The sequence below is a fragment of the Amblyraja radiata genome, chromosome 2 (genome assembly GCF_010909765.2).
Source record: "Amblyraja radiata isolate CabotCenter1 chromosome 2, sAmbRad1.1.pri, whole genome shotgun sequence".
NCBI classification, from domain to species: domain Eukaryota; kingdom Metazoa; phylum Chordata; class Chondrichthyes; order Rajiformes; family Rajidae; genus Amblyraja; species Amblyraja radiata.
The window spans coordinates 1,989,347-2,013,245 of NC_045957.1; the positions used below are offsets into that span (position 1 = coordinate 1,989,347).

At 46.5% G+C, this 23,899-nt stretch overlaps 1 long non-coding RNA gene across 1 annotated transcript; it reads right to left on the reverse strand.

The window, feature by feature from the left end:
- Positions 1 to 14,861: 14,861 nt before the first annotated feature.
- LOC116985668 lies at positions 14,862 to 22,710 on the reverse strand. The gene is made up of 3 exons (XR_004415330.1): positions 22,699 to 22,710; positions 16,660 to 16,669; positions 14,862 to 14,895 (listed from the first exon to the last, which is right to left on the reverse strand). It is a non-coding gene; the product is annotated as an uncharacterized LOC116985668 (long non-coding RNA).
- Positions 22,711 to 23,899: the final 1,189 nt, after the last annotated feature.

Below are 23,899 nucleotides of genomic sequence, written 5' to 3' on the forward strand. Positions count from 1 at the left end.
GATGACACCCATGTCTCGTTGCATCTCCCCTTTTCCTAATCGGCCACCATTCAGATAATAGTCTACTTTCCTGTTTTTGCCACCAAAGTGGATAACCTCACATTTATCCACATTATACTGCATCTGCCATGCAGTTGCCCACTCACCCAACCAATCCAAGTCACCTTGCAGCCTCCTAGGACCCTCCTCACAGCTAACACTGCCCCCCAGCTTCGTGTAATCCGCAAACTTGGAGATGTTGCATTCAATTCCCTCATCCAGATCATTAATATATATTGTAAATAGCTGGGGTCCCAGCACTGAGCCTTGCGGTACCCCACTAGTCACTGCCTGCCATTGTGAAAAGGACCCGTTTACTCCTACACTTTGCTTCCTGTCTGCCAGCCAGTTCTCTATCCACATCAATACTGAACCCCCAATACCGTGTGCTTTAAGTTTGTATACTAATCTCTTATGTGGGACATTGTCGAAAGCCTTCTGAAAGTCCAGAAATAACACATCCACTGATTCTCCCTTATTCACTCTACTAGTTACATCCTCGAAAAATTCTATAAGATTCGTCAGACATGATTTACCTTTCATAAATCCAAGCTGATTTGTCCAATGAATTCACCACTTTCCAAATGTGCTGCTATCCCATCTTTAATAACTGACTCCAGAATTTCCCCCACCACGGATGTTAGACTAACTGGTCTGTAATTCCCCGTTTTCTCTCTCCCTCCCTTTTTAAAAAGTGGGGTTGCATTAGACTGGAATAACACCGTCTGTTTCTTCTTGTGTGCATCAGCTGCCGCAGTTCCGTGTTCCTACCCTCTGTGTTGAAAACCGAACCCTCAGTCCCCGCCTTGACCCAGCTGACACCCTGCCCAATCCATCACCGGTAAAAAAAAAAACAAGTCACAGGGTGCTGGAGTAACTCAGCGGGTCAGGCAGTGCCTCTGGAGAACTGGATAGGCGAGGGTTCGGCTCCCCTTCTTCAGAATGATCTACATCTCCGGCCCTATCTCAATTCGGGCCGGTTCTTACAGGCACCTATCCCCCCCCCCCCCCCCCCCCCCCCCCCCCCCCCCCCCCCCGGACAGTTGTTAGACTGACTTAACCTGCGATGGCCTGGACTAACTGGAATAACACGGCCGCGCCCGTGTCAATCGCCCTCGCCTGCTGCACCGACCCCCCACCTACTGTTATCTCTCAGGTATCTATCTGCCTGTGTGTGATGACACTTCCCTCTCCACCCTCCACGATCCACCCTCCCTGCTAATCCCGGTGAGTCAACGCCGCCTCCGCTCAACGACAAGACCGCAGTTTGTGCCAGAAGCTTCCTGTCACAGACTCAACCCCTCCCTCCCCCACACGGCCCCGCCCCACAATGAGTGGAAATCACAGCTCCTATGGTCTAACGTGTTTCCCGTGGGGAGCGGTGTCACAGGGTTAAGGTGAGTCAACGCAGTGAGTTTTTACTCCACGGAGGTACGCTTATATCTTGAACTTGATATTGGAACTATCTGGCTGACAATAGACAATAGACAAAAGGTGCAGGAGTGGACCATTCGGCCCTTCGAGCTAGCACCGCCATTCAATGTGATCATAGCTGATCGTCCCCAATCAGTACCCCGTTCCTGCCTTCTCCCCTATAGCTGACTCTGCTATATTTAAGTACTCTATCTAATTCTCCCTTGAAAGCATCCAGAGAATTGGACTCCACTGCCTTCGATGCGGAGAATTCCACATATTCACAACCCTCTGTGTGAAAAAGTGTTTCCTCCTCTCGGTTCTAAATGGTTTGCCCCTTATTCTTAAAGTGTAGCCCCTGGTTCTGGACCCCCAACATCTGGAACATGTTTCCTGCCTCTAGCGTGTCCAATCCGTTAATAATCTTATATGTTTCAATAAGATCCCCTCTTTTCCTTCCAAATTCCAGAGTATACAAGTCAAGGCGCTCCATTCTATCAACATATGACAGGCGCGCCATCCCGGGAGTTAACCTCGCGAACCTACGCTGAACTCCCTCAATAGCAAGAATGTCCTTCCTCAAATGTGGGCACCAAAACTGCACACAATACCATATAACCATATAACAATTACAGCACTGAAAACAGGCCATCTCGGCCCTTCAAGTCCATGCCGAATACTCATTTTCACCTAGTCCCATCTACCTGCACTCAGACCATAACCCTCCATTCCTTTCCCGTCCATATACCTATCCAATTTATTTTAAATGATAAAATCGAACCTGCCTCCACCACTTCCACTGGAAGCTCATTCCACACAGCTACCACTCTCTGAGTAAAGAAGTTCCCCCTCATGTTACCCCTAAACTTATGTCCCTTAATTCTCAAGTCAGGTCCTCTTGTTTGAATCTTCCCTATTCTCAATGGGAAAAGCTTATCCACGTCAACTATGTCTATCGCTCTCATCATTTTAAAGACCTCTATCAAGTCCCCCCTTAACCTTCTGCGCTCCAAAGAATAAAGACCTAACTTGTTCAACTTTTCTCTGTAACTTAGTTGCTGAAACCCAGGCAACATTCTAGTAAATCTCCTCTGTACTCTCTCTATTTTGTTGACATCATTCCTATAATTGGGCGACCAAAATTGTATACCATACTCCAGAATTGGCCTCACCAATGCCTTGTACAATTTTAACATTACATCCCAACTTCTATACTCAATGCTCTGATTTATAAAGGCCAGCACACCAAAAGCTTTCTTTACCACCCTATCCACATGAGATTCCACCTTCAGGGAACTATGCACAGTTATTCCTAGATCCCTCTGTTCAACTGCATTCCTCAATTCGCTACCATTTACCATGTACGTCCTATTTTGATTTGTCCTGCCAAGATGTAGCACCTTACACTTATCAGCATTAAACTCCATCTGCCATCCTTCAGACCACTCTTCCAAATGGCCTAATTCTCTCTGAAGACTTTGAAAATCCACTTCATTATCCACAACGCCACCTATCTTAGTATCATCTGAATACTAACTAATCCAATTTACCACACCATCATCCAGATCATTGATGTACATGACAAACAACAGAGATCCCTGAGGCACCCCACCAGTCACCGGCCTCCAACCTGACAAACAGCCATCCACCATTACTCTCTGGCATCTCCCATTCAGCCACTGTTGAATCAATCTTGCTACTCCACCATTAATACCCAACAATTGAACCTTCTTAATCAACCTTCCACGAGGAACCTTGTCAAAGGCCTTACTGAAGTCCATATAGACAACATCCACTGCTTTACCCTCATTAATTTCCCTAGTAACCTCTTCAAAAAATGCAAGAAGATTAGTCAAACATGACCTCCAGGCACAAATCAATGTTGACTGTTCCTAATCAGACCCTGTTTATCCAGATGATTATATATATATTATCTCTAAGTATCCTTTCCATTAATTTGCCCACCACTGACGTCAAACTAACAGGTCTATAATTGCAAGGTTTACTCTTAGAACCCTTTTTAAACAATGGAACAACATGCGCAGTACGCTAATCCTCCGGCACTATTCCCGTTTCGAATGATATTTGAAATATATCTGTCATAGGCCCTGCAATTTCTACACTAACTTCCCTCAATGTCCTAGGGAATATCCTGTCAGGACCTGGAGACTTATCCACTTTTATATTTTACAAAAGTGTCAGTACTTCCTCTTCTTTGAATCTCATAATTTCCATAGCTACTCTACTTGTTTCCCTTACCTCACATAATTCAATATCCTTCTCCTTGGTGAATACCGAAGAAAATAAATTGTTCATTATCTACCCCATCTCTTTTTGCTCTGCGGATAGCTGTCCACTCTGACTGCAATGGACCAATTTTATCCCTCGTTATCCTTTTGCTATTAATATAGCTGTAGAAACCCTTTGAATTTATTTTCACCTTACTTGTCAAAGCAACCTCATATTTTCTTTTAGCGTTTCTAATTTATTTCTAAAGATTCTTTTTACATTATTTATACTCCTCAAGCACCTCATTTACTCCATGCAGCCTATATTTTTTGTAGATCTCCCACTTTTTCCAAACCGTGTCCAATTTCCATTGAAAACCATGGCTCTTTCCAATCTTTACTATTTCCTTTCAACCGAACAGGGACATAAATATTCTGTACTCTTAAAATGTCACCTTTATCTGTCCTCCATTTCTCTTCTACATCCTTCCCGTAAAACAAAATGTCCCAATTCACTCCTTTTAAATCCTTTCGCATCTTCTCAAAGTTAGCCTTTCTCCAATCAAAAATACTCCAGGTGTGGTCTCACTAGGGCCCTGTACAACTGCAGAAGGGCCTCTTTGTACCTATCCTCAATTCCTCTTGTTATGAAGGTCAACATGCCATTCGCTTTCTTCACCGCCTGCTGTATCTGCTTGCTTACTTTCATTCACTGAGGAACAAGGGCCCCCCAGATCTCGTTGTACATCCCCTTTTCCCAATTTGACATCATTCAGATAATAATCGGCCATCCTGTTTTTGCCACCAAAGTAGATAACCTCACATTTATCCACATTAAAGTGCATCTGCCATGCATCTGCCCACTCCGCCAACCTGTCCAAGTCACCCAGCATTCTCATAGCATCCTCCTCATACTTTGTGGCATCTGCAAATCTGCCAACGTTACTTTAAATCCCTTCATCTAAATCATTAATATATATTGTAAATAGCTGCGGTCCCAGCACCGAGCCTTGAGGTACACCACTAGCCATTCTGAAAGGTACATGTTAATCCCTACATTTTGTTTCCTGTCTCCCAACCAATTTTCTATCCATGTCAGTACCCTAACCCCAATACTATATACTCTAATTTTGCTCACTAATCTCCTATGTGGGATCTTATCAAATGCTTTCTGAAAGTCCAGGTACACTACATCCACTGGCTTTCCCTTGTCCATTTTCCTAGTTACATCCTCCACCACCGATGTCTATCTAACTGGTCTATAATTCCCTGTTTTCTCTCTCCCGCCTTTCTTAAAAAGTGGTAGAACATTAGCTACTCTCCAATCCACAGGAACCGATCCTGAATCTGAAGAACATTGGAAAATGATCACCAATGCGTCCACGATTTCTGGAGCCACTTCCTTAAGTACCCTGGGATGCAGACCATCGGGCCCTGGGGATTTACCAGCCTTCAGTCCACCCAACACCATATCCTGCCAAATGCGAATTTCCTTCAGTTCCTCCGTCACCCTAGATCCTCTGGCCACTAGTACATCGGGGAGATTGTTTGTGTCTTCCTTGGTGGATCCAAAGTACCTGTTCAACTCATCTGCCGTTTCCTTGTTTCCCATAATACTTTCACCTGTTTCAGTCTAGAATGGTCCAACATTGGTCTTATCTATTTTTTTCCTCTTCACATACCTTATGAAGCTTTTACTATTTTCCTTTATATTCTTGGCTAGTTTACCTTCGTACCTCATCTTTTCTCCCCGTTTTGCCTTTTTGATTATCTTCTGTTGTTCTTTAAAAGTTCCGCAATCCTCTTGCTTCCCGCTCATTTTTGCTAGGTTATACTTCTATTTTATTTTTATACTGTCCCCGACTTCCCTTGTCAGCCACGGTCGCCCCTTACTCCCCTTGGAATCTTTCTTCCTCTTTGGAATGAACTGATCCTGCACCTACAGAGTTATTCCCAGAAATACCTGCCATTGTTGTTCCACTGTCATCCCTGCTGGGGTATCTTTCCAGTTTCCAATTGGCCAGCTCCCCCCTTACGGCTCCATAGTCCCCTTTGTTCAATTATAATACTAACACTTCCGATTTTCCCTTCTCACTCTCAAATTGTAGATTAAAAGATCATATTATGGTCATTACCGCCTAATGGCTCCTTTACCTCGAGTTCCTTTATCTAATCAGGTTCATTACACAACACTAAATCCAGAATTTCTTGCTCCCTGGTAGGCTCCAGTACAACCTGCCCTATGAATCCATCACGGACTTACTTACTTACTTATGCCTATTATGCCTCTTGGCATGTAGGGCAGCAAAGAAGGTCCTCCACTCCTGTCCATCACGCCCAGTAGTGTTGATTCCTTCAGCTGCTGTTTCCGAAACATATTTGTTTTGCGAGACAGGGTAGTTAGCCCTGTGCTCAACCCCCAACCTGGAGGACCAGTGGATCGCTCTTCGTCTCGCCTCTACCCTTCGACCTGTCCAGCATGGGCGACCCTAACAGGAGACGAATCTCCCACTGGCATATCTCTAGGGGTCACTGAGACACACAAGCTCCCCGAGCACCACAAGGTTGCAATGCAACGGGGAGTTCCATCACGGAGACACTACACAAACTTTCTTTCTTGGGGTCCAGTACCAACCTGATTTTCCCAGTCTACCTGTATGTTGAAATCTCCCATAACAACCGTAGCATTAACTTTGCGACATGTCAATTTTAACTCTTGATTCAACTAGCACCCTATATCCAGGCTACTGTTTGGGGGCCTGTAGATAATTCCCATTCCCAAGGGTCATTTTATCCGACTTCTCACCATTGACTCGCGCGACTGTGCAATCCTGCTCCTTCTCGACCTCAGCGCAGCATTTGATACAGTCGACCACACCATCCTAATTGACCGTCTCCGGTACGGAGTTGGTACTGATGGCACTGCCCTGAGCTGGTTCATCTCCTTCGTCAAAGGTAGGAGTTTCTCTACTAACATAGGCAACTCTTTCTCCTCCCCAGCTAGCCTTTGCTGCGGGGTTCCGCAAGGCTCCATCATAGGCCCCATTCTCTTCTCCCTGTATATGCTCCCCTTAGGCCAAGTCATTCAAAGGCACGGCATTTCTTTCCACTGCTATGCAGACGATACATAACCCTATCTCCCCCTGAAACCCAACAACCGATCGAATCTACTGAGCCTTTTCCACTGCCTCGAGAATATAAAGTGTTGGATGGCCCAGAACTTCCTCCAACTAAACGAGGGTAAGTCTGAGGTCATCCTTCTCGGCCCATCGGACTCGACCAAAACGATAGCAGGCAGCCTTGCAAGCCTAACCTCATTACTCAAACCTCACGTCAAAAACCTTGGCGTGATCTTTGACTGCGTTGAAATTTGACAAACAAGTCAATGCCGTGGTAAAAGCTAGCTTCTTCCAGCTTCGGACCGTAGCTGAAATAAAACCTTTCCTCCAATTTGACAATCTCGAAAAGGTCATCCACTCATGTATCTCCTCCCGCCTAGATTACTGCAACTCCCTTTACACTGGCATCAGCCAATCATCCCTGCCCCGCCTGCAACTGGTCCAAAACGCCGCAGAGAGACTGCTGACGGGCACCCGAAAAATGGACCACATCACCCCGATTCTGGCCTCTCTCCACTGGCTCCCTGTGCGGTTCAGAATCAATTTCAAGCTCCTTATTTTTGTTTACAAAGCGCTTAACGGGCTTTCCCCCACCTATATCAAAAGTCTGCTTACCCACCACACCACCTCCAGGTCCCTCAGATCGGCCGACTTGGGGTTACTGACCATCCCGCGGTCTAGGCATAAGCTCAGGGGCAACCGTGCCTTTGCGGTCGCAGCTCCTAGACTGTGGAACAGCATCCCTCTTCCCATCAGAACTGCCCCCTCCATCAACTCGTTTAAGTCTAGACTTAAAACTTATTTCTACTCTCAAGCCTTTCTTGAGGTCCTCTGAAGGAGCGCTGTGTGTATGTATTTATGTATGTATTGTTGATCTATGTACCACTGTTTGTAGCACGTGAATACCTGCACTAATGTGAAGCACTTTGGTCAACGAGAGTTGTTTTTAAATGTGCTATAGAAATGAAATTGACTTGTCTTGACTTGACGTTTCACAGAGTGCTGGAGTAACTCAGCGGGTCAGGCAACATCTGTGGAGAACATGGATAGGTGACGTTTCACAGAGTGCTGGAGTAATTCAGCGGGTCAGGCAAAATATCTGGGGAACATGGATAGGTGACATTTCGGGGTCGGGACACTCTTCAGATTGAAACGTCACCTACCCCTATCCTCCAAAGAAGCTGCCTGACCTGCCGAGTTACTCCAACACTTTGTGTCTTTTTGTGCAGACTAGCATCTGCAGTTCCCTGTTTCCAACCTGCCCTCGCTCTTCCGACAGTCCATCGTTGACGCCTCTCTTTCCTTCATTTTAGTTTGAAGAAGGATCCCGACCCGAAATATTCCCTGTCCACCCCCTCCCCAAACGCTGCCTGAGTTCCTCCTGCACTTTGTGACTTGTTTTGTCAGGGTTTCACGCCTGCAGTTGCTTGTATCGCCTCCTGGTCGTCAGCTTGCAGCTGATGATACAGCTATAGACATGGACTGCAGGCCCACAGACTCGCACAGTGACCACCGGTGTGTGAATGCGTTCACGGCCTCGTCTGGGTCTTCACTGTGAGTGCGGGACGAGTCGCGTTCAGTGTGGTGAATCTGTGGAATTCTTTGCCACAGAAGGCCATGGGGGCCAAGTCAGTGTGTGTTTTGAAGGCAGAGATATTTTCTTGATTAGTAATTATGGGGAGAATGGCAGGAGAATGGGGTTAGGAGGGAGAGATAGATCAGCCATTATTGAATGGCGGGGTGAACGATGGGCCGAATAGCCTAATTCTGCTTCTGTCATAGAAACATAGAAAATAGATGCAGGAGTAGGCCATTCGGCCCTTCGATATGATCATGGCTGATCATACAACTCAGTATTCTGTACCTGCCATCTCTCCATACCCCCTGATCCCTTTAGCCACAAGGGCTACATCTAACTCCCTCTTAAATATAGCCAATGAACTGGCCTCAACCACCCGCTGTGGCAGAGAATTCCACAGATTCACCACTCTCTGTGTGAAAAATGATTTTCTCATCTCGGTCCGAAAAGACATCCCCATTATCCTCAAACTGTGACCCCTTGTCTGTCACTTATGACCTTATGTTCAGTGAGGGGTGGCTGTAGAGTGCGGACCTGCACCTCGGGGAAAGGATCGGCCCACCTTCCCCAGTAGAAGACCGGAGTCCAACGAATGTAATTACGGGGAGTGTTTACATGGATTCGCCCTTGGAATCCAGCGGACGGAGTCCCGGCCACAGTCGGCGAGATGCATCTGACCGGAGTGTGGGCCAAACGAAGAGTAAAGACTGCGACTGCTGCACAGAGGATCTAATTGCTCATGAACCGGCTCCTTCCCAAAACACTTCCCAGTGCTCCCGTGTCCAAAGGTCTTCATTCCGTCCGACGCCGGCCCCGTGTCCACCGTTCCTCTCACCCCGTTTGCCTTCATAACTGGGCTCCTGTGATCAGGGCTCCAGTGGACGATCCCCCTATCCCACCCCGGTCCCCCAAATAAATGGTCGGCAACTGATCTCGTCTGAGCGTTTTAAAGTTTCATAGATTTCAGCCGCAGATGACAAAGCGACTGGCAAGACTTTAAAATGTTCACATGTACCGGCAACGGGACGATGGCGTTCTCACTCGCTGCATCTAAACAGGCCCATTATAAAGTTATGTCATAGGTGCAGAATTGGGCCATTCTGCCCATCAAGTCTACGCCGCCATTCAATGATGGCTGATCTATCTTTCCCTCTCGACCTATCTCCCCTCCCCACCCCACCACAACCCTCCCCTCCCTACTAATCCTCCCCTCTCCATTCACCCCTCCCCCCCTCCCCACTCATCCCCCCCCCCCACCACAGCCCACCTCCTTCCACCACAAACCTCTCCTGCCCCAACCTCACCCGATCTCCTCTCCACTCCTCTCCATTTAAGAATTCTCAAACAACACATCAGTAATTAGGAAACCCTTTGTTATTTTAATCAATACTTTCAACATTTTACAGAATCCCAAATATAAATCTATACAGGCAGGACAAAAAAATGACATATAATAAAAAACAATTCTAAAAACCAGTAATTTTAAAATAATTCAGGAAAAGATACACTAATTCTTCACAGAGATCGGTTTGCATCCATTACAGCTTATAAACGGTCATGAACACATTCTGCTCATTCAGCACAAGGGAACAGGTTCAACTATTTTCATACACGAAGCATTTATAAATATCTGAAGTTATCACACGATCCTGGATCTCTGTGAGTTACAATTGGGGCAGTCTGTGAATGGAGCGGAGAATTGTATTAACTCGACACGTGCCCACTCCAGACGCTGCTGGCATTTATGGAACACCCTGTACAGCCATGCAGCAACGAAACAGGTGAGTTGGACCAACATCCACCGTCCCACCAAAGCTAGTTCTATTTGTCCACGCCTCTAAACCTTTCATATCCGTATACCTGTCCAACTGTGTTTTTAAAATGTTGTCATTTTACCTGTTGCAACTATCTCCTCTGGCAGCTAGCTTCATATAACCACTGCCCTCTGATCGATAAAGATGCCCCTTAGGTTTTTCCCCCTCACCTTAAATCTTTACCCTCTGGTTCTTGATTCCCCTTCCCTGGGAAAAGACCTATCTATTCCCCTCATGATTTTATTCGCCTCTATAAGATCACCCCTCATCCTCCTGCACTGCAAAGAATAAAGTCCTAGCATGCCCCACGTCTCCGTATAGTTCAGGCCCTCGAATCCTGTCAACATCCCTGTAAATTTTCCATGGTGTGTTGTGTTCCATGATGTTTGTGTGAATTGAATTGTTTGTGTGTCTTGTATGATTTGTTTTGTTTGTATGGCTGTAGAAACGGAGATTCGTTTGATCCTCACTGTGGATGAAATGACATGGAATAAATATTGATTGATTGATATTGATTGATATTCAGCTGTTCCAGCTGATGGCCAAGAACATCTGTGGGGAGAAACATCTCTGGAGAAAAAGGATGGGTGATGTTTCGGGTCGGGATCAGTCTGAAGATAGATCCCGAGCCGAAACATCACTTATACGTTTTCTCCAAATATGCTGCCTGACCTGCTGAGTTACCCCAGCACTTTGTGTCTATCTACGAGAAAATGGTCCTACTTTAGAAGAGGCGACTTGGTCAAGGCCCCGTTCCCCTGCTATGTCACTCTAACTGGGTTAGGCAGGAAACGGGTTGACTTTAGGTGGAGAGAGCAGAGAGATAGAGTGAGAGTGGGTGGAGAGAGGTGAGAGCAAGAGTGGGGAGAGAAGAGGTAGAGAAAGGGGATGAGAGGGGGTGAGAGGGGGGGGGAGGAGGGGAGAGAGGGGAGAGAGGAGAGAGAGGGAGAGAGAGGGAGAGAGAGGGGAGAGAGGGTGGGTGGAGAGCGCAAAGCCAGAGGCAGTTGATTGATGGATTAACAAAGGTAGTTAAGAAGAGAATGAACACTGAAACAACCTGTTCTAAACCAGGCAGCTGTGTCACAGAGCTCAGGTTACTTGGAACTGTTGACTTCAGTACCGAATGCTGCAGGCTACAACCTACCCAGTCAGGTGAGGTGTTGTTCATTACCTTCTGTCAGACCTCATTATAAAAGCGCACAAGTCCAGGGCCAGAGTCTGGATGCGATGGGTAGTTACAGGGACTCACTGCATCCTTCGCAACATTGACTTTGACTATCCCAGTTTTCTGCCTGTGCCCTATTATCCGTGACTGACTCTCTCACTCTCTCTACCTACCTAGATGCCGCCTGACCTGCTGAGGATTTCCAGCATTTCGCTTTAGATGTCCTCTGCTATAAGAGTGACCATTCTTTCTGTAGGTCCCCAGTATGTGTGCATTGACTATGGGCTGATCTGCAGTCTCTTGCCAGTCACACAGAAGCATCCCACGGCTCCCATTGAGTGTCACTGTTTGCAGGGTGAAAGGTCACTCGGTCCCCACTGCTCTGACAGACCTGTAACTCAGGATACAGACACAACAGTAGTGGGCGGGCAGCATCTCCATCAGGTAGGCTGCCAGAGTATACAGCCGGATATCCAGCCATCTGCCAATTAACCTCCCTTTCTGTCAGGCCTTTGTCTGCCCTCCATCTCCTTCCCAGCTTTCTGTCCCCGACTCCATCATTCTGAAGAAGGATTCTGACATAGAAACATAGAAACATAGAAATTAGGTGCAGGAGTAGGCCATTCGGCCCTTCGAGCCTGCACCGCCATTCAATATGATCATGGCTGATCATCCAACTCAGTATCCCGTACCTGCCTTCTCTCCATACCCTCTGATCCCCTTAGCCACAAGGGCCACATCTAACTCCCTCTTAAATATAGCCAATGAACTGGCCTCGACTACCCTCTGTGGCAGAGAGTTCCAGAGATTCGCCACTCTCTGTGTGAAAAAAGTTCTTCTCATCTCGGTTTTAAAGGATTTCCCCCTTATCCTTAAGCTGTGACCCCTTGTCCTGGACTTCCCCAACATCGGGAGCAATCTTCCTGCATCTAGCCTGTCCAACCCCTTAAGAATTTTATAAGTTTCTATAAGATCCCCTCTCAATCTCCTAAATTCTAGAGAGTATAAACCAAGTCTATCCAGTCTTTCTTCATAAGACAGTCCTGACATCCCAGGAATCAGTCTGGTGAACCTTCTCTGCACTCCCTCTATGGCAATAATGTCCTTCCTCAGATTTGGAGACCAAAACTGTACGCAATACTCCAGGTGTGGTCTCACCAAGACCCTGTACAACTTCAGTAGAACCTCCCTGAACTGCAGTAGAACCTGCAGACATGAATCATCACCTATCCGTGTCCTCCAGAGAAGCTGCCTGACCCGCTGATTTCCTCCAGCACTACCCAGCAGGATAGAGATGAGCTAGAAATGCAGGCGGAATTGGCACGTGGAGTTTAATCTGGACAATGGATGTGTTGAGCTTTAGACAGCCATGTGTGAAAGATAATGATACAATATATAGCCATTGTTTAAGGTTTGAGTGAAACATTTAAAAGGGACATAAACGCTGGTGTGTTTGTGGAATAAGCATCCAAAATGTTAAAGGTTGATACAATTTTAAGAGATAAAGATAGGAAGGATTTGCAGGGATATGGGCCAGCACAGACAATGGAGACCAGCTGAGTTAGGCAATTTGGTCGGCATGGATGAGTTGGGTTGAAAAGTGGTCCCGTGTTGCACAGACATACTGTAACTATGACACTTAGGGCATTGATGTAGAGGGGGGGTGAGGGTGTAAGTCCATTGCTTCCTGAAAATGACAACACAAGTAGATGGAGTGCTGATGATGATGCCCGGCATGTTTGCTTTCAGCGGTTGTGGCATCGGTAGAAACGTTGGAAGGGCACACAGCGGATATATATAACATTATTTCGACCATATTTGGAGTATTAGAAACATAGAATCATAGAAAATAGATGCAGGAGGAGGCCATTCGAGCTTCGAGCCAGCACCGCCATTCATTGTGATCATGGCTGATCATCCCCTATCAATAACCCGTGCCTGCCTTCTCCCCATATCTACTAGCCCCTAGAGCTCTATCTAATTCTCTCTTAAATCCATCCAACGACCTGGCCTCCACTGCCCTCTGTGGCAGGGAATCCCATAAATTCACAACTCTCTAGGTGAAAAAGTTTTTTTCTCACCTCAGTCTTAAATTACCTCCCCTTTATTCTGAGACTGTGGCCCCTGGTTCAGGACTCACCCAAAATTGGGTTCATTTTTCCTGCATCTGGCTTGTCCAGTCCTTTTATAACTTTATATGTTTCTATAAACCCCCCCCCACCCCCTCATCCTTCTAAACTCCAGTGAATACAAGCCTAGTCTTTTCAATCTTTCCTCATATGACAGTCCCGCCATCCCACGGATCAATCTCGTGGACCTACGACGCACTGCTTCAATCACAAGGATATCCTTCCTCAAATTAATAGACCAGAACTGTGCACAATACTCTAGATGTGGTCTCACCAGACCCCTGTACAACTGCAGAAGAACCTATTTACTCCTATACTGAAATCCTCTTGTTATGAAGGACAAGATTCCATTAGCTTTCTTCACTGCCTGCTATACCTGCACGCCAATTTTCAGTGACCGGTGTGCAAGGACACCCAGGTCTCCCTGTACCGGCCCCCCCGCCCCCCCCCCCCCCCCCCCCCCCCCGCCCCCCCCGTTGAAACGGGTTGACTTTAGGTGGAGAGAGCAGAGAGATAGAGTGAGAGTGGGTGGAGAGAGGTGAGGGTAAGAGTGGGGAGAGAAGAGGGAGAGAAAGGGGGTGAGAGGGAGTGAGAGGGGGGGGGAGAGCGAGGGATAGAGGAGAGAGAGGGAGAGAGAGGGAGAGAGAGGGAGATAGAGGGGAGAGAGAGTGGGTGGAGAGCGCAAGGCCAGAGGCAGTTGATTGATGGATTAACAAAGGTAGTTAAGAAGAGAATGAATACTGAAACAACCTGTTCTAAACCAGGCAGCTGTGTCACAGAGCTCAGGTTACTTGGAACTGTTGACTTCAGTACCGAATGCTGCAGGCTACAACCTACCCAGTCAGGTGAGGTGTTGTTCATTACCTTGTGCCAGACCTCATTATAAAAGCGCACAAGTCCAGGGCCAGAGTCTGAATGCGATGGGTAGTTACAGGGACTCACTGCATCCTTCGCAACATTGACTTTGACTATCCCAGTTTTCTGCCTGTGCCCTATTATCCGTGACTGACTCTCTCACTCTCTCTACCTACCTAGGTGCCGCCTGACCTGCTGAGGATTTCCAGCATTTCGCTTTAGATGTCCTCTGCTATAAGAGTGACCATTCTTTCTGTAGGTCCCCAGTATGTGTGCATTGACTATGGGCTGATCTGCAGTCTCTTGCCAGTCACACAGAAGCATCTCACGGCTCCCATTGAGTGTCACTGTTTCAGGGTGAAAGGTCACTCGGTCCCCAATGCTCTGACAGACCTGTAACTCAGGATACAGACACAACAGTAGTGGGCGGGCAGCATCTCCATCAGGTAGGCTGCCAGAGTATACAGCCGGATATCCAGCCATCTGCCAATTCACCTCCCTTTCTGCCAGGCCTTTGTCTGCCCTCCATCTCCTTCCCAGCTTTCTGTCCCCGACTCCATCATTCTGAAGAAGGATTCTGACATAGAAACATAGAAACATAGAAATTAGGTGCAGGAGTAGGCCATTCGGCCCTTCGAGCCTGCACCGCCATTCAATATGATCATGGCTGATCATCCAACTCAGTATCCCGTACCTGCCTTCTCTCCATACCCTCTGATCCCCTTAGCCACAAGGGCCACATCTAACTCCCTCTTAAATATAGCCAATGAACTGGCCTCGACTACCCTCTGTGGCAGAGAGTTCCAGAGATTCACCACTCTCTGTGTGAAAAAAGTTCTTCTCATCTCGGTTTTAAAGGATTTTCCCCTTATCCTTAAGCTGTGACCCCTTGTCCTGGACTCCCCCAACATCGAGAGCAATCTTCCTGCATCTAGCCTGTCCAACCCCTTAAGAATTTTATATGTTTCTATAAGATCCCCTCTCAATCTCCTAAATTCCAGAGAGTATAAACCAAGTCTATCCAGTCTTTCTTCATAAGACAGTCCTGACGTCCCAGGAATCAGTCTGGTGAACCTTCCCTGCACTCCCTCTATGGCAATAATGTCCTTCCTCAGATTTGGAGACCAAAACTGTACGCAATACTCCAGGTGTGGACTCACCAAGACCCTGTACAACTGCAGTAGAACCTTCCTGAACTGCAGTAGAACCTGCAGACATGAATCATCACCTATCCGTGTCCTCCAGAGAAGCTGCCTGATCCGCTGATTTCCTCCAGCACTATCCCAGCAGGATAGAGATAAGCTAGAAATGCAGGCGGAAATGGCACGTGGAGCTTAATCTGGACAATTGATGTGTTGAGCTTTAGACAGCCATGTGTGAAAGATAATGATACAATATATAGCCATTGTTTAAGGTTTGAGTGAAACATTTAAAAGGGACATAGACGCTGGTGTGTTTGTGGAATGAGCATCCAAAATGTTAAAGGTTGATACAATTTTAAGAGATAAAGATAGGAAGGATTTGCAGGGATATGGGCCAGCACAGACAATGGAGACCAGCTGAGTTAGGCAATTTGGTCGGCATGGATGAGTTGGGTTGAAAAGTGTTTCCGTGTTGCACAGACATACTGTAACTATGACACTTAGGGCATTGATGTAGAGGGGGGTGTGAGGGTGTAAGTCCATTGCTTCCTGAAAATGACAACACAAGTAGATGGAGTGCTGAAGATGATGTCCGGCATGTTTGCCTTCATCGGTTGTGGCATCGGTAGAAACGTTGGAAGGGCACACAGCGGATATATATAACATTATTTAGACCACATTTGGAGTATTAGAAACATAGAATCATAGAAAATAGATGCAGGAGGAGGCCATTCGACCCTTCGAGCCAGCACCGCCATTCATTGTGATCATGGCTGATCATCCCCTATCAATAACCCGTGCATGCCTTCTCCGCATATCCACTAGCCCCTAGAGCTCTATCTAATTATCTCTTAAATCCATCCAGCGACCTGGCCTCCACTGCCCTCTGTGGCAGGGAATTCCATAAATTCACAACTCTCTGGGTGAAAACGTTTTTTCTCACCTCAGTCTTAAATTACCTCCCCTTTATTCTAAGACTGTGGCCCCTGGTTCAGGACGCACCCAACATTTGGTTCATTTTTCCTGCATCTGGCTTGTCCAGTCCTTTTATAACTTTATATGTTTCTATAAATCCCCACCCCCCTCATCCTTCTAAACTCCAGTGAATACAAGCCTAGTGTTTTCAATCTTTCCTCATATGACAGTCCCGCCATCCCAGGGATCAATCTCGTGAACCTACGACGCACTGCTTCAATCACAAGGATGTCCTTCCTCAAATTAAGAGACCAGAACTGTGCACAATACTCCAGATGTGGTCTCACTAGAACCCTGTACAACTGCAGAAGAACCTCTTTACTCCTATACTGAAATCCTCTTGTTATGAAGGACAAGATTCCATTAGCTTTCTTCACTGCCTGCTATACCTGCAAACCAATTTTGAGTGACCGGTGTACAAGGACACCCAGGTCTCCCCTCCCCCCCCCCCCCCCCCCCCCCCCCCCCTTACCGAGCCTAACCTCATTGAGATAATAATCTGCCCCCTTGTTTTTGCCGCCAAAGAGGATAACCTCACATTTACCTTAATGAACTGCATCTGCTACGCATCTGCCAACTCACTCAACCTGTCCAGGTCACCCTGCAACCTCCTATCATACTCTTCACAGTTCACACTGACACCCAGATTTGTGTCATCCGCAAACTTGCTCGCGTTGCTCCTAATTCCCTCTTCCAAATCATTAATATACATGGTAAATAGTTGCGGCCCCAACACCGAATTCAGGCTAACTGGTTTGTAATTCCCCGTTTTCTCTCTCGCTCCTTTCCTGAAAAGTGGGATAACATGTCATGTTTTCCTCTAATCCACAGGAACTGAATCTGAATCTATTGAACATTGGAAAATGATCACCAATACATCCTCTATTTCTAGATCCACCTCCCCGAGGACCCTGGGATTCAGACCATCAGGTACAGGGGATTTATCATCCTTCAGTCCCATTAGCCTACCCAATACTACTTCTCGCCTAATGAAAATTTCGTTCAGTTCCTCTACCCCTTAGATCCCCTGTCCTCCAGTACATCTGGTAGATTGTTTGTGGCTTCCTTAGTGAAGACAGATCCGAAGTACCTATTCAAGTCTTCTGACATTTCCTTTTTGCCCATAATAATTTCACCCCTGTCTGCCTTCAAGGGATCCACATTTGACTTTGCTGCTCTTTTTCCCTTAACATATCTAAAGAAGCTTTTACTGTCCTTCTCTATATTCCTGGCCAGCTTCCCCTCGTACTTCATCTTTTCAGCCCGTATTGCCCGTAGTCAGTGTAACCACCAATGTCATTGGATTAAGTTACAAAAAATGTCCGTGTACTAACACATAAAATACTGCAAAACGGAGCATAAAACGTGCGGGCGGCGTTTTATTGAGTGAAACTGAATCAATAATGACCTTATCTCGATTTATTTTTGAACGACAGTTCATTTCAAGCTGCTTCATCAGTTTTCAGTGGTTTCCCGATAATAAAAACGGGTTTAACCGGAGATACATTTTAATATGTTGTCACCCTCCCCTGTTTATCTGAGTAATATGTTTTCGGCAATCTTCCTTCAACCTGTTCGGCTGCGGAGCAAAGATTACTGTACGCTTTCTTGGAATTTCCGAAATAGTGGGTTCTTCTCCCGCCGCCGCGTTATTTTTTATGTGTAGGAAGGAACTGCATATACTGGTTTAAACCGAAGTTAGATAATATAAACTGGAGTAACTCGGCGGATCAGACAGCATCTCTGGAGAAAAGGAACATGTGACACTTCGGGTCGAGACCCTTCTTCAGACCCTTGTTTAATGCCTGATGAATAAATGTTCTGAAATGGATAAGCAGAGACTTTGTATATTCCAAAGACGCAATAAATACAAATTGCACATCATTTGGAAAACAACAAGTGATCCTTTGCAGTCTAAAATCAAACTTAACCCAGCAGCCAAATGCAGGGTGGCGATCCGAAACATGTTCTCCACAGGTGTTAGTTCAGTACTTTTGTTTTTCAAGACAACAGCACCAGGGTAGTGGGAGATGGTGGGGGAAATTTTTGAATGGAACACAAGCCTTGCTGTACTGTAGACGCTGCAGAAACCTGTTTGGTATGAGAGGTTACAGGGATAGAGGCCAAATGTGAGACGAGGTCATCCCTCAGCCTCCTGCGCTGCAAAGAAAAAAAACTCAAACCTATCCACCTTCTTCTTGCAACTTCAGGAAGGACCTCCAGGAAGGACCTAGCTTGGCATGAACAAGTTGCCCCGAGGGGACTTTTTCCGTGCTGTAACACTCTATGACTCCCCATAACCAAACCATGTAAATCTCTCAGAGCGGGAACCATTCTTGAAGCGCACGGAGATTGTGACAGAATCCCTGGTCTACAGGCAGGACACAAAGTTGGCGATGTATTGAATTTACAGGGACATTGGCCACCCCCTCGCCTCTCTGAGTATTTTTCCCCCCTACATTCTTCCTCTATTTGCAAGGCCTCCCTTGAACTAAAACGCTCCACTTGATCGCTCTCTACCGCAGGGATTTGCACCCACATTATGTAATTGTTTTGATTTTACAGCATGGGAACAGGACCTTTGGCCCACCGAGTCCATGTCAACCATCGATTACCCGTACCCAATTTCTCGTTGATCCCACTTTCGCATCCCACACACTAGTGGCAATTTACAGAAGTCAATGAACCCACAAACATGTACGCCTTTGGAGGTTTGCTACTCCGTTCTGCTGGTCACAATAATTATGAATGAACACCCCCGCCCCTCCCACCCCCACATAAAATGAATTTGACACAAATGTTCACTGTCACCATTTTAATATTGTAGTAATAACAGACGAGAAACATGTAGAGAGTTTATAATAATGTCGACATAGGATAGTGAACGACAGTCTTCTGTTTGAGTGATGTAAACCAACCTGTGCCCTGACAGGGACTACACCAGGCACTTATCTATTCCATCCTACCATTGACTTTTTATTTTGAGGACATTCACACCATGCCACACATTACCAATGCAGGTCGACCTAATTTCAGTGTTTAGTTACAACAGGCAGATTACTTAAACATTCTTAAATATTGTCAGATAATGTATTAACCTGGAAGTGGAAACAAATGGAAAGTATATTTAGAACATATAACCAGAAAAATAATTGCTTTACCCAAAGAGTGACAAATGTTTGGAATAATCCTGTAACAGAGAAAAGTCCAAATGAAATCATGATAGTTGTAAACTCACGAGTCACTAAGGTAAACGCACGGGCCAATACGTTCTTACAACTTGTGTAAATGTATCAATTTTTAACTTCAAAAGTATATATTACTCGTGGAAAACTTTAAACATGTATGAATTGTTTCAAGAGTTATCAAGTTTCACGGATATCTCCCGTGAGCGCCACGAGTCGCTAAGTTGTGTCCACGAGTTCCGACCTTCCCGCTACATTAATTGTACGTGATTACCACGAGTTAAATTTGTTTTAAACTCGGGGTACCTCGTGGGTGAGCTCGCACAGTGTGACAGGTCAATCTTCCCCCTCACCTAAAACCTTTATACCCTCTGGTTCTTGATTCCCCTTCCCTGGGAAAAGACCTATCTATTCCACTCATGATTTTATTCTCCTCTATAAGATCACACCTCATCTTCCTGCACTCCAAAGAATAAAATCCTAGCCTGACCCACGTCTTCCTATAGCTCAGGCCCTTGAGTCCTGGCAAAATCCCTGTAAATCTTCCATGGTGTGTTGTGTTCCATGATGTTTGTGTGAATTGAATTGTTTGTGTGTCTTGTATGAATCGTTGTGTGACTGTAGAAACGGAGATTGGTTTGAGCCTCACTATGGATCAAATGACATGGAATAAATATTGATTGATTAATATTGATTGATATGCACCTGTTCCAGCTGATAGCCAGGAACATCTGTGGGGAGAAACATCTCTGGAGAAAAAGGATGGGTGATGTTTCGGGTCGGGATCAGTCTGAAGATAGGTCCCAAGCCGAAAAATCACCCCTCCTTTTTCTCCCAATATGCTGCCTAACATGCCGAGTTACCCCAGCACTTTGTGTCTATCTACGAGAAAATGGTCCTACTTTAGAAGAGGTGACTTGGTCAAGGCCCAGTTTCCCTGCTATGTCACTCTAACTGGGTTAGGCAGGAAACGGGTTGACTTTAGGTGGAGAGTGCAGAGAGATAGAGTGAGAGTGGGTGGAGAGAGATGAGAGCAAGAGTGGGGAGAGAAGAAGGAGAGAGAGGTAGAGAGGGGAGAGGGGGAGAGAGGAAGAGGGGGAGAGAGGGGAGAGAGAGAGAGGAGGGAGAGGGAGAGAGAGGGGAGAGAGGGGAGATAGGGAGATGGGAGAGAGGGAGATGGGAGAGAGGGGAAGAGGGGGAGAGAGGGGAGAGAGGGGGAGAGAGAGAGGAGGGGAGAGGAGGGGGAGAGGGGGAGAGGGGGAGAGGAGGAGGAGAGGAGGGGAGAGAGAGACGGAGGGAGAGGGGGAGAGAGGGGGGAGAGAGGGAGAGAGAGAGAGGGTGGTGAGAGTGGGTGGAGAGCGCACGGCCAGAGGCAGCTGATTGATGGATTAACAAAGGTATTTAAGAAGTTAATGAACACTGAAACAAGTTGTTCTAAACCTGGCAGCTGTGTCACAGAGCTCTGGTTCCTTGGAAATGTTGACTTCAGTACAGAGTGCTGCAGGCTACAACCTACCCAGGGTGGGGTGTTGTTCATTACCTTGTGCCAGACCTCATTATAAAAGCGCACAAGTCCAGGGCCAGAGTTGGATGCGATGGGCAGTTACAGGGACTCACTGCACCCTTCTCAACATTGACTTTGCCTATCCCAGTTTTCTGTTTTGTAACGAAATCACTTTCCCCACAGACAGACTCATCTTTCACCATTCCCCTTCTGATTGTAAGTTGCAGCAGCAGCTGTGACATGCCATTTTGCATTTCTAACACATCCGTGTCTGTGTAATCACTCTAGCTGTCTCTCAGCAGCTCATCAGCCAAATGCCTCCGAAGTAAACACCAGCCTTGTCCCGTCAGAAACTTCCCTCTGTCCCAGCCTTCCTTCCCTCGCTCCCCCATCCTCATTGCAACATTACACTGCATTGTTCACGCCTCTCACTGAGTGCTGTGTACAGCTCAGGCCACCACATTACAGGAGATGTGCGCAGAGGAGATCCCCAGACACTACTCTGTTCAGAGGGCCTTCAGTTATGGGAAGGTATTAGATAATCTGGACTTTTCTTCCCTGTAATGAACAAGAATGATAGAGATAGACATTATGCAGGGCATAGATATCTCATTCCCCACGATAGGGACATAAAAAGGAAGGCAGATGGCTCAGGTGAGTGGAGAGAGATATAAAGGGGACCTGCGGGATAAGTTTATTTTACATAGAGAATGGTTGGTACCCGGAACACGCTTTCAGATGAGGTGGTGGAATGTAGCACAGTTACTTCATCTCAGAGGCATTCACACAGAGGTAATTAGGCAAGACACAGAGGGATAGGGTCTCAATCCAGTCAAATAGGATCAGTGCAGAATGGCAAAAAGGTTAGCATTGAGGTGATGGGCTGAAGGGTCTGCCTGTGCTCTGTTATCCGTGACTGACTCTCTCACTCTCTCTACCTACCTAGATGCCGCCTGACCTGCTGAGGATTTCCAGCATTTCGCTTTAGATGTCCTCTGCTATAAGAGTGACCATTCATTCTGTAGGTCCCCAGTATGTGTGCATTGACTATGGGCTGATCTGCAGTCTCTTGCCAGTCACACAGAGGCATCTCACGGCTCCCATTGAGTGCCACTGTTTGCAGGGTGAAAGGTCACCCGGTCCCCACTGCTCTGACAGACCTGTAACTCCATCTCCTTCCCAGCTTTCTGTCCCCGACTCAATCATTCTGAAGAAGGATTCTGACATGAAACATCACCTCTCCGTGTCCTCCAGAGAAACTGCCTGACCCGTTTATTTCCTCCAGCACCACCCAGCAGGATAGAGATGAGCCAGAAATGCAGACGGAAATGGCACGTGGAGTTTAATCTGGACAATTGATGTGTTGAGCTTTAGACAGCCATGTGTGAAAGATAATGATACAATATATAGCCAAGTCTTAAAGTGAGAGTGAAAATGTTCAAAGGGACATAGACGGTGGTGTGTATGTGGAATGAGCATCCAAAATGTTAAAGGTTGATACAATTTTAAGAGACAAAGATAGGAAGGATTTGCAGGGATATGGGCCAGCACAGACAATGGAGACCAACTGAGTTAGGCAATTTGGTCGGCATGGATGAGTTGGGTTGAAAAGTGTTTCCGTGTGCACAGACATACTGTAACTATGACCCTTAGGGCATTGATGTCGAGGGGGCTGTGAGGGTGTAAGTCCATTGCTTCCTGAAAATGACAACACAAGTAGATGGAATGCTGAAGATGATGCCCGGCATGTTTGCCTTCATCGGTTGTGGCATCGGTAGAAACGTTGGAAGGGCACACGGCGGATTTATATAACATTATTTAGACCACATTTGGAGTATTAGAAACATAGAATCATAGAAAATAGATGCAGGAGGAGGCCCTTGGACCCTTCGAGTCAGCACCGCCATTTATTGTGATCATGGCTGATCATCCCCTATCAGTAACCCGTGCCTGCCTTCTGCCCATATCCATTAGCCCCTAGAGCTCTATCTAATTCTCTCTTAAATCCATCCAGTGACCTGGCCTCCACTGCTCTCTGTGGCAGAGAATTCCATAAATTCACAACTCTCTGGGTGAAGAAGTTTTTTTCTCACCTCAGTCTTAAATGATCTCCCCTTTATTCTAAGACTGTGGCCCCTGGTTCTGGACCCCCCCCCCCCCCCCTCATCCTTCTAAACCCCAGTGAATAAAAGCCTAGTCTTTTCAATGTTTCCACATATGACAGTCCCGCCACCCCAGGGATCAATCTCGTGAACCTACGCTGCACTGCTTCAATCACAAGGATATCCTTCCACAAATTAAGAGACCAAAACTGTACACAATACTCCAGATGTGGTCTCACCAGAGCCCTATACAACTGCAGAAGAACCTCTTTATTCCTATACTGAATTCCTCTTGATATGAAGTCCAACATTCCATTAGCTTTCTTCACTGCCTGCTGTATCTGCACGCCAATTTTCTGTGACCGGTGTACAAGGACACCCAGGTCTCGCTGTACCTCCCCCTTACCTAACCTAACCGCATTGAGATAATAATCTGCCCCCTTGTTTTTGCCGCCAAAGTGGATAACCTCACATTTATCTATATTATACTGCATCTGCCACGCATCTGCCCACTCACTCCACCTGTCCATGTCTCCCTGCAACCTCCTAACATCCTCTTCACAGTTCACTCTGCCACCCAGCTTTGTGTCATCCGCAAACTTACTAGTGTTGCTCCTAAGTCCCTCTTCCAAATCATTAATAGATATGGT